At 42.0% G+C, this 19,899-nt stretch overlaps 1 non-coding gene and 1 pseudogene across 2 annotated transcripts; one reads left to right on the forward strand and one right to left on the reverse strand.

Moving 5' to 3' along the window:
- The first annotated feature begins 3,610 nt into the window (after positions 1–3,610).
- On the forward strand, positions 3,611–3,714 carry LOC126947359 (U6 spliceosomal RNA). Its single transcript, XR_007723038.1, has one exon. It is a non-coding gene; the product is annotated as a U6 spliceosomal RNA (small nuclear RNA).
- Positions 3,715–5,116: 1,402 nt separating this feature from the next.
- On the reverse strand, positions 5,117–19,572 carry LOC126947358 (ribosome biogenesis protein BMS1 homolog; annotated as a pseudogene). Its single transcript, XR_007723037.1, has 9 exons — positions 18,758–19,572; positions 15,854–16,042; positions 15,590–15,770; positions 15,285–15,343; positions 14,064–14,186; positions 13,009–13,155; positions 12,489–12,665; positions 6,098–6,259; positions 5,117–5,653 (listed from the first exon to the last, which is right to left on the reverse strand). The product of XR_007723037.1 is annotated as a ribosome biogenesis protein BMS1 homolog (transcript).
- Positions 19,573–19,899: the final 327 nt, after the last annotated feature.

Below are 19,899 nucleotides of genomic sequence, written 5' to 3' on the forward strand. Positions count from 1 at the left end.
AGTGTGCAGCAGCACCACGAAGCGTTCCACGGGGCACACATACAACAAAACAGCACGCTGTGAGCAGTAAAGATACGCAAGTTTGTCAATTATACCTTCATAAAGCTGGGGGAAAGAAAAGAAAAGGAACCATAACAACAAAAAATAAAGCCGAGAAACATTTAAGGTATTTATTAGTTTGTTTTAAAATAACAGAAGCAAGCCCATTACATGGTAACATAAGTCGCATATTTTTGTGAGAAATGTTTTCCAAAGCAAAAAAAAAAAAAAAAAAAAAATATTGTGGGTAAGTGGCGGTGTTTCAGTTGTGGGAGCCGTCAAGTCCTAACACAGCCGCATCCTCAGCCCGCTGCCCCGCGCAAGACGCTCCCACTTCCAGTAAAAAGAGGTCAATAACGTCTCCTTATTGTCATGAAACATTCTTGACTCGACCTCACCCAGCCGCTGACAGGGTCGTGAAAATCCCAGGGGTCCCTGGACTGCACAATTGAGTGCCACTGGTTTATTGAAGAAACGTGTGGAGGAGTACTGGGGAGTTCGGAGAGGGTCCAGGGAAGGCCGCACCGACCAGTGGTCTCAGGGCCAGCGTCAGAAGGAGCAGCGAGGAGGTGGAGGCCGGGAGGGGGACTTAGGAGCTGCCGCATTCCAGGCAGAGGGAACTGCATGTGCTGAGGCCCCCAGGCAAGTGCACCGAGGAATGAAAGGCCACTGTGGCCAGAGCTGGAGGCAGCAGAAGAGAGGCCCTAGAGGAGGGCAGGGGCCAGAGCAGCTGCGAGGCCAGACAAGGGCTGCGGCCCAGAAGTAAAGGGAAGCCATGGAAGGAGCCTCTGAAAGTGACATCAAATTTGCATGTTTAAAAGTCACCCTCAAGAAGTGCCGTCAATCATTAGAGACAGGTATCAGCCAAATAATCGCATAAATGCTTTTAAAAAACTAAACAATAAGTTAGTAATTTCTTGGCTATGACACTAAAAGCACAGGCAACAAAAGAAAAAATAAATTGGACTTCATCGAAATTAAAAAACTTTTGCATATCAAAGGACACTATCAGAGTGAAAAGACACCCCAAAGAATGAGAAAATGTTTGTGGTTTATCTGATAAGGGTTTAATATCCAGAATATAAAAATAACTTCTACAATTCAACAACAACAAAAAACCTGATTCAAAGGACTTGAATAGGCATTTCTCCAAAGAAGGTCTATAGATAGCCAATAAGCACACAGAAAGAGCTCAACGTCACTAGTCATTACCAACATGCAGATCACAACGAGATGTAACTTCACACTAGGATACCAGTTTTTTAAGAAACCTATCAACCAAGCAACCAAGAAAAAAACAGAATAATGAGGGTGGTTCAGGCTCTGAATGAGGGTGGAGAAATTGAAACCCTTGTACATACCGCTAGAAGGAATGTAAGATGTGCAGCAGCTGTGGATACAGTGTGGCAGTTCCTCACACAATTAAACACAGAATGACATTTGACCCAACAATTCCACTTTTACACAAAGAACTGAAAGCAGAGATTCACAGATATTTACACACCAATGTTCACAGCAACATTATTCCCAACAGCCCAAACGTCCATCAGCAGATGAATGGATAAGCAACATATAGTAAAGACATTCACTGGGAATATTATTCAGCCTTAAAAAGGAAGGAAATTCTGACACATGCTGTAACTGGACACACCTTGAAGACAGTATGCTAAATGAAATAAACAAGACACAAAAAGACAAATATTGTATGATTCTATTTGCAAAAGTATCTAGAGTAGTCACTCAGAGACAGGATCTCAACCTTTTGTCTTGTTAAAGGATTACAAAAATGTACAATACTTTGAAACCATGAAATAAACTAGGTAAAACGAAGGAGAAACAAATAAAATACAATCTATTCTGAAAAAATACATCCACAAATAGGAAACCAAACACACCTGAACACATCTATGATTAAATAAGAATATTTAATGGCATGGAATGATATGTACACTGTAGGTTCAATATGTTTTCAAAACATACCCAGCACCTATGGCTGCCTGTGCATAGTGAAAGCATAGAAAGGTATAACAGAGTAATTTTTACAATTAATAAAGTTCAATGCAATTGAGAAAGGTTTCTATAAAAATTGTTAAAATATTTTAGAGGGCAAATGCTTACTTTGCATAGCAATGCTTCAGTTACCTGGAATGCCCTCCCTTCTTTCTTCCAAGCAATTTTATGCAGTGCTAAGCTCAGTGGCTCTTACTCCAAGTGCCAGCAAGGTGAACAACCCAGTTCCTGCTCTCAGGGAACTCACATTCTGGTGGAATTTATTTTTGCAACATACTTGCTGACAATATCAAATGAATAAGCTATTAGTATTGAAAAGTAATTTACACACTCTCCAGTGTGGTCCTCATTGTGACATATGTCTTCCTATGAGATGGATGCAAACTCACAGCAAAAACTATGTGTATACATACAGCCACATGCCGCATGATGTTCAGTCGAGGACGGACCACATATATGGCGGTGGTTCCACCATATCCTATTTTTGCTATGCCTCTTCTATGTTTCGATACATAAATGTTTACCACTGTGTTACAACTGGCTACAGTAGTCAGTACAGTCACATGCTGTCCAGGTTTGTAGCCTAGAAGCAATAGGCCATACCATAGAGCCCAGGTGCACAGTAGGCTGTACCATCTAGGCTTGCGTGTCACTCTATGATGTTTGCACAATGACAAAATTGCCTAATGATACATATCTCAGAATGTATCCCCATCCTTAATTGATGTGTGACTGTATTTTACTAACCTGGCCAGGTGGGACCTTCACCAATAAAAATTCTACATAGAAAATGCTATTTATTATTTCTTTCAGACATTAGAGATTCCTTAACTTTAGTTTTAAATAATCTTGATATACAAACTTTTTATTTCCCTTGTTCTCCAAATATGGTAAACCAAGATTTTTCATATTAACAGGTATGACTTCTACCTACATATATTGCCTTTGGAAAAGACAATTATCTGCAACTGTAATTAAACATTCTTTTATTTCTCCCATTGCTTAAAGGAGTTCACTCTTCTGGCTAAAATATAAAACTATACAATTATAAATACTTATTTGCAAGGCTTCTCTTTGAACAAATTTGCTTGTTGTATAAGCCACTTGCTGATCACTTTATAAGCTACTTAATTATAAAACATGGTATGACAGAGTGTCTTGTATAGTTTAATTGAATTATAGTTTTGCATTTTAAAATGTACAGATTATGCTATATAACATATTAGTTTTAAATTGTTTTATAATTGTTATGGACTTACTATGTGTCAGTCCCCAGATCTGTCAGCATGCTGGATGATGAAATTCATAATAGCTCTTGAGAAATAGAGGAAAATTTACACCCAGAGTTGCTCAGAAAGGTCTGGGCATGTTCCAACTATCACATCCCAGATGGACCCAGCCCTGATGGGATCCTCACATCCCCTTCCCTTCTTATGGAGACACAAAGCTGAGCACCTGTCTATTGACAGCTTTCGGCTTTTAGACAGCCTCTCAGACTAGGCCAACTGCTCACAATCCTGCTGACCCTCTTTGGCCCCTATGATGTTGTAAAGGCAATGCGGTACTCATGTCAGCAGCACACATACTATAACTGGCACAACACAGAGGTCAGCATGGGCCCCGTGCACAGATGACATACAAATTCATGAAGTGTTCTACATATATATATGTGTATATATATGTTCTACATATATATGTGTGTATATATATGTTCTCCGTATATATATGTGTATATATATTTTTATATAGGTATATATAAATATTCTTTTTTTTTTTTGAAACTGGGTCTTGCTCTGTCATCCAGGCTGGAGTGCAGTGGTGCTATCACGGCTTACTGCAGCCTCGACCTCTTGAGCTCAAGTGATCCTCCTGCTTCAGCCTCCCAAGCAGCTGGAACTGCAGGTGTGCACCACCACATCTGGCAAATTTTTGTATTTTTTGTAGAGATGAGGTTTCACCATGTTGCCCAAGCTGGTCTCAAATTCCTGAGCTCAAGTGATCCTCCTGCCTTAGCATCCCAAAGTGCTGGGATTACAGGCGTGAGTCACTGTGCCCAGCTGCATTCCATATTTCTACACACACATGCACACATGGAGGAGTATACGTTGGGGAAAGTAAAGCTGGGGAAATGTGAATAAAATCAGTGGGTTGTATTGATATCAATATCCTGATTGTGATATGTGTGAAATGTTACCGCTGAAAGAAATTGGGCAAAGTATACAACTATGTGTGACTCTATGATTACATTGTATAGGATTAGATTGCATATAATTATATCAACATATAATCATAAAATACATTCATTGCCTTTATAATAGTATGATTATATCAATATAATGTTTAATTTTTTAAAAAGGCAATGAGCTGGGCGCCGTGGCTCACACCTGTAATCCCAGCACTTTGGGAGGCTGAGGCGGGTGGATCACAAGGTCAGGAGTTTGAGACCATCCTGGCCAACATGGTGAAACCCCGTCTCTACAAAAAATACAAAAATTAGCTGGATGTGGTGGCGTGTGCTTGTAATTTCAGCTATTCGGGAGGCTGAGGCAGGAGAATTGCTTAAACCTGGGAGGCGGAGATTGCACTGAGCCCAGATTGCACCACTGCACTCCAGCCTGGTGATAGAGTGAGATTCTGTCTGGAAAAAAAAAAAAAAAAAAAAAGTCAATGCAGTTAGGCAGGTATAATGCATGAGCATAATATGGGCATAACATATGAGCATAACATGGGAAGCCTATCTCATTGATATATACGATTTACTTGGTCTCTGCACCTGACAATCTCCTGGTCTAAAGCTTTAAAAATGTACTTACTGTTACCTTGTCACTATACTAATGTGCAAACATATGAAATAAGATAGAAAATGTCCACAAGGGCCAGTGATCAAAGGAAATAACAGACAACAAAAACACTACACACCCTTCTCTAAAATTTTCCATGAGAGCTGAGGGTTCAAGTGAATATTTCCTTCTCTTCTGGAAGACTCCTCATGAAGGTGGTAGCATAAATAATTATCCACAAAGGATTGTCAGGCATTCATCCCTAATGAAAACTACTAAGCCAAAACTAACAAAAAAAAATTTTAATGATATTTTTGTAGCACAAAATAATTCAACTGAGGCAGGCAGAGGAAAGTAAGAGAATCCACATAACCACAGCTTACATCACTTTAAATCTCGACAGCCCCAGGTGGTGAGAACGAACCCAGTCCCAGCAGTCCAGGCTTCTCCGTTCCTCCTCTTGCAGGCACAGTTTGGGTAGAGACATCTCTTGGGCTCTTGCCCACTGACTTGTCATTCACAGGCATTCAAACTGTGATGTTTGAAACTGTCCACCTCCGCAGATCCAGGGACAGTCCCTCCAGTCCAAAGGCTTACTGCAACTGGCCCTCAGCCCCCTTCAAACTGGACTTCTGGTTGCTTCTTTCCTTCTCCCCCTGAATTCGGAAGAGCTTCTTCCTGAGGTCCTTCTGCCGCTTCAGCTTCTCCTCCTCCTCCTTCTGCTTGGCTCTGAAGTGCTCCTTATTGTGCAGGTGCTGCTGCTCCTTGGCCTTCTTCATCTTCTGACTGTGCACCGTACTCAGAGCATCCAGCAGTGCGAGGATCTGACCAGGACAAAAGCCAGTGAGTATCAGAATGCTCTCAGCCACCTGACACACTCGCATCCTAAACACTAAGACTAGAGGCAACCCATGATCCAAATGAATATTAACTGCATGAAAATGCATCCTGCGCTAGGAAGTCATTGTTGGCATGGAGACACAGGTGTGATCGCATTTTACCTTTACCACCTGTGTTCATCATTCTGTGGACACTGTGTGCAGCTAACCAAGACAGAGGAGTTCCCCAGCCATGTGCCTGTTATCCCCATCAAAAGCACAGGGCAGAGCAGGACCAGGCAAAGGAAGGGAAATGGACTCTGGCTCTTCCTCTGACTTTAGTTCCAGTGCCCTGAATAACTGAGACTGCAGTAGAAACAGGAAGTATGCTGCTGAGAGCGTTCTTTTCCTATTTAAACGCAGCATGCAGTACAGCATGGGCAACAGTACCTGTCTTTCATGAGGCTCGCGTATGACGGCCGGTCTCCACCTGTTCTTCGGCACCTTGCCTGCCTTTGCTTGGGTCTTGGGCTTGTTCTTAAATGGCAGGGCCTTCTGCGAGGCTTTTGGAATCTGCAGTGAATTTTTGCCTCAGGATTGCCTTAGGACTGGCTAAAAAGAAAAATAAAGACCGTGACATATTCAAATTATGACCAATGTGTATTTAAAACTTCTGTATAAAATCTTCTCATTGGGTTGACTTTTCCACAAGATCAGCAACACCAGAGTACACTGGCCCTGAGAAATCAGGTCTCAATCATCCGCCAAATATGAACTGCCTCAGTGGACCCCCATAATTCTTGGTAAACAGAGGAACAGAGAGCTTATACTTACAACTCTCCCCCCAAAACCCTCTGTGCCCATTTCTATGGTATGGAACTATGGGGTCTCAACAGAGCAGATGAATAGATCCCAGTTTCTTTTCATGGAAATTTTAGGCCTTGTCTTTAGGCCACTGAGGTGGTTATTTCCCAGCCTAACAAAAATAATTTAGTTTTTCATCTTGACTATCAACCACTCTAGATATTGGGTTTTTCATTTGTTTGTTTGTTTGTTTGCTTGTTTGTTTGAGATAGAGTCTCGCCCTGTCGCCCAGGCTAGAGTGCAGTGGCACAATCTCAGCTCACACAACCTCCACCTCCCGAGTTCAAGCAATTCTCCTGTCTCAGTCTCGCAAGTATCTGGGACTACAGGCACACACCACCATGCCCAGCTAATTTTTGTATTTTCAGTAGAGATGGGGTTTCACCATGTTGGTCATGCTGGTCTAGAACTCCTGACCTCAGGTGATCCACCTGCCTTGGCCTCCCAAAGTGCTCGGATTACAGGCATGAGCCACCACGCCTGGCCCACTCTGGATTTAAGGACAGTTCTTCCTTCAGTCAGCAGCCAAAGAGTCCTGATTCCTGATTCTAATTAAGAAGTTTAACTTTATTCTATTTCTGATGGAAGGCTGGCTGAAAGAAGGGAGACTCAAAAACAGATGAAGGCAAAATACTCTGTACTGAATTTTCAAGGTAATCTTAAATTCTATGTTCAATCAAGATGGCACAAATTCTTAATGCCTCATAAATACTATTAATAAATTGAAAGTTTTGCCCTAGGCTTTTATTAAAGAAAAAGTTTCTCCTATGTCTTGAAATGTAGTATTAAAGACATCATCCCCAATAATATTCCATATTCTCTGTTTAGGAACCCCAATTGTTTTCGAATTCAAGAATTCAGAGAAATCTGCTTCTCACAGAAGAGTAGAATGGATAATGGGCACCACATCCTGAAGTGTATTTTAATAAAAATTCATGTAAGACGGTTCAAAATTTCATTAACTACTTTATATAAAAACAAATGCCTGGGAGACTTCTGTTTCTAGCAGAGTGGCAGACTGATGCCTTGAACAACCCTCTTCTTACAAAACTGAATACTCCACATGAAAACAAATCTTTTCAAATACGTTGTTAAGCTATGAAGAGAATAATGAAATTTCTAAGAAACCAAAAATCTAAATGAAAATAGAAGTCCAGACAGGCACTGAAAACCTAAAAAAAAAAAAAAAAGAAAAACAAAACAAAACAAAACTTGAATTGTCTTCAAGCATGTGGAACAGCAGGAACTCTTTAAGCTGCTGCTGCTGGTGGAGGCCAAGCCACTGTGCTCCCAGAACACGACACAGAAGCCTCCACACTGAGGCAGAGCACAGGTGCCCTGGAGTCTCCACCCCACCCAGGGATCCTCCAGCAGAAGTGTGTGTGCCCCTGCATACCCGCAAGTCCCATATCCAGACCTAGCGTTCAGGGCCATGGGATAACGGCCAAAAATAGGAAATCATTTTACTCATCAGTGGATAAATGGTGACACAGTCATATAATGGAACTCAACAATGACAATAAATCAATGTCTGCCATAGACAAGAACATGGTTGTGTCCTATAATACTGAACCAAAGAAGCCAGGCTAAATAGAATGTGTTGTATTTTATAAAATTCAAAACCAGGCAGAACAAATCTATGTCAGGAACTGGGAAAGTGGCTATTTTGGGGGGTTGGGGTGGGGCAGCAGTGCCTGGGATAGGCTTCAGGGTGAGGCTACTGCTTGGTCCAGGGTGTGGCAGCCTGGTGTGCTACAGTTTATCTAGCTGCACACCTGCAATTTGGGCATTCTTCTGTATGTACATTAACATTTTAATAAAAAGCTTATTAAAACATTAAAACTTTCAGAAAAATCCACATTGCTTCAATAGAAATTAGCACATTGATGCTTTAAAAATACATGTATATGGTGGGGGAAAAAGTGGTTCAAAAGAGTACCCAGTGAAAAGTTTAAGAGGGAGGGACACCAGCAAGGGGCCAATCAATAGCCCCTGCGTTTGTCCTCTGACAAAGACAGCCAAAGCAGCAAACAACTATATTTTGATGAAGGTTCTAAAGGAGAGCCCCAGAGTGCATCAAGGAGTAGCAGAAATCCAGTAGAGCACAGAAAACCAGGACGGTCACATAAAGGAGAGAAGGAAATATCTGTCCCCCACCACCCATCCCCAGAGGGATCAGCCTGAAGCAGAGGGGATGTCTCCCTGTGGAGATAAGGAAGCAAAAGGGGCCCAGCAGCCCCAGCACTCCCCTCAGAGAAGGAACTGACGTTGCGCCCCACCCCTATGGACCAGCTGCTGCTGCAACGTGACCTCCTGGACCCGGAACCACTTCGGGAGCATGTCCCGCCCAGGGTGAGCAGCCACCGCACCTTTCTACCATCCTCAGGGTTTGTTGCTCTGTATCACCCCCACCTAGTGGCCCACCACCCCTGAGCTGCTGTTACACTGTCTTAGGCCATTTAGTATGGCTGTAACAGAATACCTGAGACTCGGTAACTTATTTTATAAAAAAGGTTTATTTGGCTCACCCTGCTTGTGTCTGAAAAGTCTGAGACAGGGCAGCACATCTGGTGAGGGTCTTGTGCTGCTTCATCTCATGGGGAAAGTGGAAGGGGAAACAGGTGTATGCAAAGGGCTCACATGGCAAGAGAGGAAACACGAGAGTCTAGGAAGCTGAACTGACTCTGATAATCCACTCCTGGTAACTAATCCAGTCCCATGAAAAGGCCTAACCTATTCATAAAGGATCTGCCCCAGTGACCCAAATACCTCCCACTAGGCCCCACCTCCCACACCACCACATTTGGAATCAAATTTCAACATGAGTGCTGGTGGGAACAAACGAAGTCCACATCACAGCATACACCCTACCCTGTGGGGCCAGGCTGCTGTGCCCCTCCCCTCCCAGCTGCAATTGCGCCCTGCCCCTTGGGCCCTGAGCTGACTTGGTGCCCTGCTTTCCAGGGAATCAGTGCCTTGGCTACCCAGAGCAGACAACCTCTCACTGCATGAGAGCTGAAGCACTGCCCCGCTTCACAGGGAATCAGTCTTGGCTGAGCTGAGCAGCCACACCTGACAGGGATGAGACAACATGGCACCCCCACATCCCAGGAAAATAGCATTGGCTGAACTGGGATACCTTGCCTTTCAGGACAAACAACTGTGGAACCCTGCTTTCTTGAAACTGGACTATCCCTGGAGAATCTGAGTTGCCCAGGCACCTGCCTCTCCAGGGAGAGAAGTAGTTGTTGCGCTGGTCCCTGCCCCCAAGGGCCCAAGCCACAGCAGTGCTCCACCATTCTGGGGTCCTTGCTGGTGCTGTACTTGGCCTCATGGAGACTGGGATGCTGCTGTGTTCCACCACTCCAGGGTCCAGAGTCACTACCACGTAACTCCCATGTCCAGAGTCACTCCCATCCCCTGGGGGTTTACTTCTTAAACTTCTCCCAAAAATAGAGCGAGAGGAAATAATTCCAAACACATTTCACCAGGCCAGTGCCACCTTAATACCTAAGCCAAACCAAAACACACACATACACACACAAGAAAAACTACAAGTCAACTTCTCCAATAAATTAAACACTGATGCAAAAATCCTAAAAAAATTTTAGCAAATAGAATTCAACAACACATCAAAAAGATTATACATAATGATTAAGTGGGATTATTCCCTGGTGTGCAAGCCTGGTTTAACATATGCAAATCAATGTGATATATCACATTAACAAAATAAAATGTAAAACCACATGGTCACCTCAATTGATGCAAAAAAAGCATTTAACAAAGTTTAGCAACATTTCTTCATAAAACCTCTTAATAGTTTATGTATAGAAGGAAAGTTTCTCAACATAATAAAGACCATTTATAAAAAACCCACAGTCTACATCATAATTAGTGGGGAACAACTGAAAGCTTTTCCACTAAGATTGAGTACAAGATAGAGATGCCCAGTCTTGTCACTTGTATTCAACATAGTACTAGCAAGAGCAATCAGATGAGAAAAAAAAAAAAAGGCAACTAAATTAAAGAAGTAAAATTATCTCTATTTGCAGATGACAAGATCCTTTATCTAAAAAACCCCAAGGATTCCACAAAAAAACTGTGAGAACTACTAAATTGATTCAGTTAAGCTGCAAGGTATAAACTCAACATATAAAAATCAGTCGCATTTCCATATACAAATAACCTAGTTGACAAAGAAATCAAGAAAATAATCTCATTTACAACAGCATCAAAGAAAAACAAAAACTTAGGAATAAATTTAACCAAGAAGGTGAAAGATGTGTACACTTGAAAACCATAAAACATTGATGAAAGAAATTTAGACATGAACAAATGGAAAGATATCCTATGTTCATGGTCAGAAGAATTAATATTGTTAAAATGTTCACACTGCCCAAAGCAAATATACAGATTTAAAACAATTCTCATCAAAGTTCTGATGGCATTCTTCACAGAACAGAAAAACACAATTCTGGCCGGATGTGGTGGTTCACACCTGTAATCCCAGCACTTTGGGAGGCCGAGGCAGGTGAATCATGAGGTCAGGAGTTGGAGACCAGCCTGGCCAACATAGTGAAACCCTGTCTCTACTAAAACCACAAAAATTAGCCAGACATGGTGGCACGTGCCTGTAGTCTCAGCTACCTGGGGGACTGAGGCAGGAGAATTGCTTGAATCCAGGAGGTGGAGGTTGCAGTGAGCCAAGATCGTGCCACTGCACTCCAGCTTGGGTGACAGAGTGAGACTTCATCTCAAAAAAAAAGAAAAAACAATCCTGAAACTCATATGGAACCATAAAAAACCCCAAACAGCCAACAGATTACTGTTAGAGAAAAAGTTGGAGACATCACATCTCCTGATTTAAAATTGTATTACAAAACTATAGTAATCAAAACAGTATGGTACTGGCATAAAAACAAACAAAAAAAAAAATAGACCAATGGAACAGAACAGAGACTTTTGAAATAAAGGTCATATACTGCCAACTAATTTTTGACAAGGGCAAATAAGACAACACAATGGAAAAAAAGATATTCTCTTCAATAATAGTGCTGGGAAAACTGGATTTTCACATGCAAAAGAATAAAATTGGACCCTGATCATACACCACACACAAAACTTAACTCAAAACAGATGCAAGACCTAAAGAAGACCTGAAATCATAAAACTCCTAGAAGAAAACATAGGGGGAAAGCCTCTTGATATTGGCCTTAGCAATAATTTTTTGGATATTGCATCAGAAGCCAGGCTAACGCAAACATAAACAAGGAGGACTGCATCAAGCTAAAAAGCTTCTGCACAGCGAAAGAAACAACCAATAAAATGAAAAGGGAACCTACAGACTGGAAGAAATATTTGCAAATCACATATCTGATAAAGTGTTAATATCCAAAAATCAGTAAAGAACTCTTACAACTTACGAGCAGAAAAACAACCCAGTTGAAAAATGGGCCAAATAGGAAATGACCAATAGTAAATGGGGAGACATACATTAAAATAATACAAACTAGCAGACATGCAGGATGAAAAACTTAAAGATCTAATGTACAACATGAGGGCTATAGTTAATAAAAATGTGTTGTCTTTGGGATTTTTGTTAAATAAGATTTTAGCTGTTCCTGTCAAACACAAAAAAATGAAACTATGTGAGATGGTAGATACATTAATTTGCTTCACTGTAGTAACCAGTTTACTATATGTATCCTTTAAGATCATGTGGTCAACCTCAAATATATAAAATAAATTTTATTTTAAAAAAGAAAAGTTTGTCTTCAATCCAGAAAGAACCACTATTACCATTTTTTGGTGTTCCGTTACAAAATATTCCGTGAATATACAACTGTTCAATCAAATTTAACATTAGACTTTATACTTGAACATTCAAAGCATGTAAGAAATTATAGAAAAGTGTCTGTGTGACTCCCTGTCTGCAGGGCACAGACTGCATCTCCACTAACACACACGCGACCGGTACCTTACACAGAGAGTCCTTGTTCGCCTTTAGTCTGACGCCATGGGTAAGCCCGAGTTGGCTGGTGGTCCACATTCCTGACCAGGTGTCTTTCTCACCCACTGGGTTTCAACAAAGATGCTACTGGGTTATAGAAGGCTGGGATGGAAACAGGATACCAAGTTTGCATGAAGACAATATCTGAAAAGAGAGGTAATTTACTTTAACGTTTTCAAAAGGAGATTCATATCCATATTGTGAAGAAACAAAGAACAAAACCTTCACTCCAAACTTCTCTACCTGGTTGCAAAGTATTTGAAGGGAAAGCTCGCTAAGAAACTATTCTCATAGATCACAGAACTGTTACTGGGTGTGGCCAGGAGACTGCAGACACAAGGCGAATGGGCACACCGCATAAGACTGGGAGATCTAAGGCTGGAGCTGATCAACTCTCTAGAGACCTGACTCCAGCCTCTCGTCACACTGGCTAGAAGTCAAGCATGAATGGTAACACCCTGCCCTGAACACTACTCAGGACACTCACCACTCATCAGCAGCTTATCCTGAAAGCTGGCCGGAAAGCTCCTTCTGGAGCTCAGAGCGCTTTCTTGATCTGCCCCCTTATCCCACTGACAGTTCGAATCACAGCACCTTCAAATTTGGCTACTTCCAAGGCAGAATTAAACATTCCCTACAGGTATAGCAAGATAAAAACACACACAAAATCATATACTTTATGCTTTACTTCTTCCCTCAAACATATATCCTTGGTTAAAGAAAAAAAACAACTCACTGAAGGGTGATACAATAATCAAAATGTATTTGCCCCTGAAAGTGGAATTACTACCTCAAAAATACAACCCTTTCATTTCCCCCAAAATAATCATGTGGGTTCATGGGCATGCTCATCACCGCTGTCTGTGTGGAAGAGAAGATCGAAGAGGGATTTACTGGACTGAACTGGCCTAGGCAGCCTTTGCTGGCGTCTCTCAGACTGGACTGCCGCTCAGATCCTTTTACTCAGGTGCATACACTTAGAACATGAAAACAGTAAGATAAACGCCGGTGGTATTATTACCTTATATTGCAAGAACAATTTTATGATCTTCCTAACTCTGTGTTTCTAATGGAAACATCCCCACTAATGAAACTGTCAATAAATGCTGCTCAAACCACCCTCCCCAAATACTGAAAAACAGTACATCTGTTTCTCTGTACCCTTGCCAAGTTGTCTGCAAATGCTTTGTCGATTTTTCTGCTGAATGGTTAGACAAACTTGTGATTTTTTTTTTCCTTTGTTAACACAAATTTAAAAAGTAGGAAACAAAACCCAGTGGATAAAATGACATATTTTCAATATGACTTCTGTGGCAGTCTCACATGGAAGTCATGAGTAACAGCCTCAAAAATAGCTGTTTTACTACTGCTTTCTTCGGCACAGTTAAGTAACAGAATATAAAGGAACAAACAAAATATGAAGTTTATAAAAGATTTCAAATACTTTTCTAAAAACATGAGGCCCATATTTTAGAGGTATTTCATTCCTTTTCTCAAACAATATGGACATTTATAAATATGAGAATATATAGATATACAGACCTTAATAAATGAAGTATTCTTGAAAATTTTATATGGAAAACCAGTTAGCTTTAATTTCTTCACAATTTTTATGGATTTATCCAGATCAAGGACAACTCCTGTGGCAGCTATCCGAAAATCAGGCTAACAGGAACCCCAAAATTTGAAAATAGGAATAATATCAGCAAGAGAAAAACTTCAATTCTATGTGACACAATACATTACCAAAGTGAATTTTACTTACAATTAGCTAAGAAAAACAAGAGAGACTATCTGAACTTGCAACCCAGTGGTCTGACAAAAGCAATCCAAAACTAAAGTTGGTAAGCCAAAATAACAAGGGTGACATGAGGCTGAGCACCGTGGCTCATACCTGTAATCCCAGCACTTTGGGATGCTGAGGTGGGCAGATCACCTGAGGTCAGAAGTTCAAGACCAGTCTGGCCAATATGGCAAAATCCCGTCTCTACTAAAAACACAAAAATTAGCTTGGCATGCCACCATGCACACCTGTAATCCCAGCTACTTGGGAGGCAGAGGCAGGAGAACCGCTTAAACCCAGGAGGCAGAGGTTGCAGTGAGCAAAGATCGTGCCACTGCACTCCAGTCTGGATGACAGACTGAGACTCTGTCTCAAAAAACAAAACAAACAAACAAAAAACAAGGGCTACTTGAGTACTTTCCTGAGAGTGATTTCAGAGGAATGTTATTTCACTATAATGATTTATTTGGAATGAAATGGAAAAGAAAATACAGTTGCAATGTTTAGGAAATTAAAATTTGGACCTCCAGGGCAGATTCCATCTGCTCATTATTCTGCTTTCTTCTCTGTTAAATGGGACCGATAAACCCCGCCCTGCCTGACTGGTCAAATGAAAATGGTGTGAACAGACTGCTACCCCAGCACGGCTGCAGGGAGTCTCGTGTCTGGCTGGTCTCTGATGGCTCCTCACAACCTCATATAGTGCTTGGCACATGGTGAGCACTTCTTAAGTACTTGCTTAGATAAATAAATCCAAAAGATGCACAAAAATAGGAAATGTACCATTATAATTCTTCCACCTCCCCTCCTTTAATCCCACACCCTACTGAAAAGGATGTAGGAAGAGTAAAAGCAAAGGGAAATTTACTTTATATTAATAAAAATGAGTAATTTTCAACTTAAAAGTCTCATGTACATAACCCACATTCAGGATATATTTCTCAAACCAATCTGTAAAAGAAATCATCCAAGATAGTTACCATTATGCCACTGACAGACTGTATTGCCAAGAAACCAGTTCCCTGTGGAGTGATAGGGCCTTAAAGGAAAAGCAAAAAAAGAAATATAGCAAACCACAAATTTTAGATTCTAGTTTAACATACTGGATATGGACATTTGGATTTGGATATAGATTTACATATATACTCCAAACCACCTCCCCGCTCCCAGAAAAGAGAAAAATCTTAGGAGTGAAATTTTATGAAAGGAAAAGCAAAAAGCTATAATAATGCAGCCTGTAAGGTTTAATCTCAGCAATAGGCAAGTTATTGTAATCATATTTTACCCCAAAAGGCTGCTCCGCAATGCATGTGCTGTGGCGTATACTTTAGAAGCCTTTGTCTTCCATTGTGGTCTTCGATATAATAGAGTGGGATGGTCTGAAACCTCCTCCACCCTACAGAAAATATGATTGGATCTCGGGACTTGAGGATTTTCTTATACCAGCGATGTTTCTTCAGACGCATCTGAGGGGACGAGAGGGTAAGATGATTGATGGAGGGGAAATCCACAGAGCCTCAGGCACCAAATACCCAGCAAAGGGACCCACCTGCACGTATCCAACATTTCCCTCACTGTTGCCCAAGCCACCCAGGATAATGGGGTAATGGGGGTCAAAGTTCTGCACAAATTCACAGGGAACATTTTCAATCTCAACGCGGACGTACATCCCAGGTCGAAAACCCTCATACTGAACTCTGGCTTCATCATCTTGATCTTCAAATTCTGCGCGATTCAGCTACACATGACAGGAAAAAAAAAAAAACAAACCCATATGCCGTTATCTGTAATAAACATAAGAGTAACATGAACAAAGGCGCAATTTCTAAATAAAGGAACTATGGACAGAATTATGTAGGCTTTATCCTATTAAAAATACTACACATTTGGCCAGGCACAGAGGCTCACGCCTGTAGTCCCAGCACTTTGGGAGGCCGAGGCAGGTGGATCACATGAGATCAGGAGTTTGAAACCAGTCTTCAATATGGTGAAACCCCGTCTCTACTAAAAATACCAAAATTAGCTGGGTGTGGTGGTGTGTGCCTGTAGTCCCAGCTACTCAGGAGGCAGAGGTGAGAGAACTGCTTGAACCCGGGAGACGGAGGTTGCAGTGAGTTGCGATCGTGCCACTGCACTCCAGCCTGGGCAATAGAGCGAGATTCCGTCTCAAAAAACAAAAAGCAAGAAACAAACAAACAAAAAAAACCTACACATTTTACCTCTACAGTCTGCTCAGAATATGTCCCAACCGTTTTCTTCTCTGCTGCTCCAAGGGACAGCAAATGTAGATAACTCTGTGGAGCCCTGCGTGCCTGAACACTGGAAATGTCTCCAGTCCACACCTTCTCTCCTTCCTCTCCAAACAATTCTTTCACACTTTTCCCGTCTTCAAACACCCAACACCACCCTCACCTCCACTCAGCTGATGGCTGTTTCCTGATTCACTCCAAAACCAAAAGAACCTCCATGGTCAACCCTCTACCAGGGTTTCCTCCCATATCCAGCCTTATCAGAGTTCTGACCTGGCCCATAGGGGAGCTATGTGTGGCTATTTAAATTAAAATTAATTACAATTAGGTAATATTTAAAATGCAGTTCCTCAATCATACTAGCCACACTGGAAGTGGTCCATATCAACCTGCGGCCAGGGTTACAATACTGGGAAGCAAAGACGTGCATCTCCATGATCACAGAAAGTTCTACGGGCAGCTCAGGAACAGATGATTTGTCCATGCTTCTACTCAGGGCCACACATCACTTGCTCACTAGACATCATCCACTCTTCCTGGACTTTACTCCAACAGCTGTTCCCTCTGTTCCCTCTCTTATCTCAAAACCTTTTGATTCCACTTTTTCCACCAACAACTGCTCCATTTCTCTGCTTCTCTCTGCAGCAAAACCCCACAAAAGTTTTCTGCAGTCACAGCTTCCAGTTCCTCTGCTCCCATTCTCCTACATCCATGAAAATTGGTGCTTGCCAAGACTGATGAAGGCCCCCACACTGAAGGACTCTTCCAGTGGTCAACTCTGCCTTCACCATAGTTAACATGACAGCAGGGTCTGAACAACGCTTCGCCTCCGTGTACAACTGGCTTCCCGTGTGCCTGCATGCTCACACTGCTTCTCCTGCCTGGGCACTGCTCAGGCCTCACGGCCACAGTCGCCCCATCTCGCCCATGCCAGTCTTGCTCCTCCCACTCACTCTGCACTCACTCCCTGGCCACCTGACAACGTTAAGTGGCATCTACATGCTGAGGGCTGTACATCTAAGTCCCTGGCCAGACCTCTCTCCAGACCTGACACTCCACTTGTCTGCATGACACCCAACCGAAACAAACATCATCTTCCCAAAGCTGCATCTGCAGAGGGTTTCCTGTCTAACTTACAACAACCCATCCTTCCAGGAACTTCCAGTCACCATCCTCATTTCCTCTTACACACCCCACATTCAGTCCACCAGGAAATCCTACTGACCCAGCTTCTAAATAAAGTCTATCCGGGTTTGACTCTTTGTCTCATTTCCACTGCCAGCTCTCTGGTTTGTGCCACCTGCCTGATCTTTTGGCAGAGTGATCCGATTACCTTAATGTCTCTCCTCTGCTCAAAACCCTCCAAGGACTCCCATTTCAGAGTGAAACATTCAGTCTTTTCCAATGGCTCACAAGGCTCTAGGTAATTTTAAATTGTAAATGGTGTGAAGCAAAAACTTCAGAGTTAGCCTAGTCATGCCAATCAAAGGTCAACACAGACTTGCAACCACGAAGCTAATGCCTAATCAGGAGATAGTTCTTTGACTAAATGAAGACCTAGATCTGTCCCAGCTTACACAGGCACTCCTGGCCTCACTAACAAGGCGCAACTCAGATGCTCACCATCAACTGTACACATGTTTCTGTGTCTGTCTCCTTCAGAGTGAGATCACCGCCTCCAGCAACCTGCTCAGCACCCCCAGGCAGGAGGGCCACACCATATCCCTTTATCTCTGCATCAGACCTTACATTCCACATGTCCTTCTGAACTCTGACCAGGATGAGTTTTCAGAGCACTCCTCCTATGAGCTCTGGTGTGTCCATAAGCCACATGGGCCACTGATCACCTGCCATTCAAATCAGGAAGCAGCAATCAGAATAGGCAGCCAATGCTTGCACTGAAATGAATACACTGTCTCAGATCATTGTAAAAGTTGTAAAAGTCTCAAAAGTAGAGACCATGCCTCAGTCATTTCTGTTTCCTAATTCTTGTTACAAAATAGGTATGGATCTTTTTCTGGTGACCTTCTGACTGCAGACACAATGAGCTCACTGCATGAATAAACACACTCACATGCATCTCTACCCAGGAGTCCAAATGAAAGGCACAGAAGCAGGATAGGAAGCAGGGACCCAAACAAAATCAGGGATTCCTGTGCTATGATAGTCTTGACAAGGGGCTGAGAGGAACTGAGGCTTCTCACCTGTGCTTGTTTCTGCATTTCTCCTTTAAGATCATCAAAGTATGTGCTTTCTCCTTCATCATATTCTGCATCAAACATCTCCTTCAATTTTCTCTTCTTATCCAAATGCTTTTTCTTGGCACTTTCTTCTTCGTTGGAGTCAATTTCTTCCTTAACTTCTTTCTCTACCTCTTCATTCTTAAATTTCCAGAAGAAAAAATTTTGTGTATGTTTATGAAGGTCTTTTCTTTAAACATTAGATTTTTTAAAGTTCGATTTAAACAAAAATCTTAGCAAAATCTCTTATCACTATCAATAAAACAAAACAAAACACAACACAACCTTTGTCTCTGAATAACATGGTACTGCTACAGGAAATGGTTACATCTGCATTACAATTAGCTGCCATTCCTTAAGCTGGCTGGGAACACAAACTAGAATAAAAATAACAGATGTGTCCCTCACGGAGATGCTCCCAGACCCTGTTCCAAAGAAATATTAGGGAGAACAGGGACTTCGTTCTTTTAAATGACACTTAAATTTAAGAAGAGGAGAATGATGGCAATGGTCGAATGTAAGTCCAAGAAACTAAGACTTCTGTGAGTGAAAAATCACAGTGGACTTGGCAAATGACTATGGCAAGAAGCGGTAGTAATTGTTATCCAAAACTTAACAAGTAAACAAGAAAGCTTCTCTTTGGTCCCCACATCCCCACCCTTTAGGAAGGAATCTATCCATCCAGTCTGCAATCTTCACACATCACAAGTAAGATTTGCATTTCTCAATGTGGGCCTCTCTCAGAACACAATGACCAAGAACAGCCAGCCACAGCAAAGTCATACCTGAGTATCGGGACCTGATTTTCCCTTGTGCACATCCCCTGTTTCCAAGTCTTCAAAGTCACCGTAGAGCTCCTCTGGGAAAAGAACACCCAAAGGCTACTCCGTGAGCCAGGCATGCAGGTGCTGCTGGCCCCACCCACCACAGGCCCACAGCGCACTCCACGCTCCAAGCCTCATTCTCACTGTTCCCGTCACTACACACACAGGCAAAACTGCACTAGGGAATGTTTCGTAAAACAATTAGTATTTCATCATCTGTTTAGGTAAACTAAATGGACCCAATCCACATTTCCACACTTAGTCAAAATCCCAATTTCAATT

The sequence above is a fragment of the Macaca thibetana genome, unplaced genomic scaffold (assembly GCF_024542745.1).
Source record: "Macaca thibetana thibetana isolate TM-01 unplaced genomic scaffold, ASM2454274v1 unplaced_scaffolds174, whole genome shotgun sequence".
NCBI classification, from domain to species: Eukaryota; Metazoa; Chordata; class Mammalia; order Primates; family Cercopithecidae; genus Macaca; species Macaca thibetana.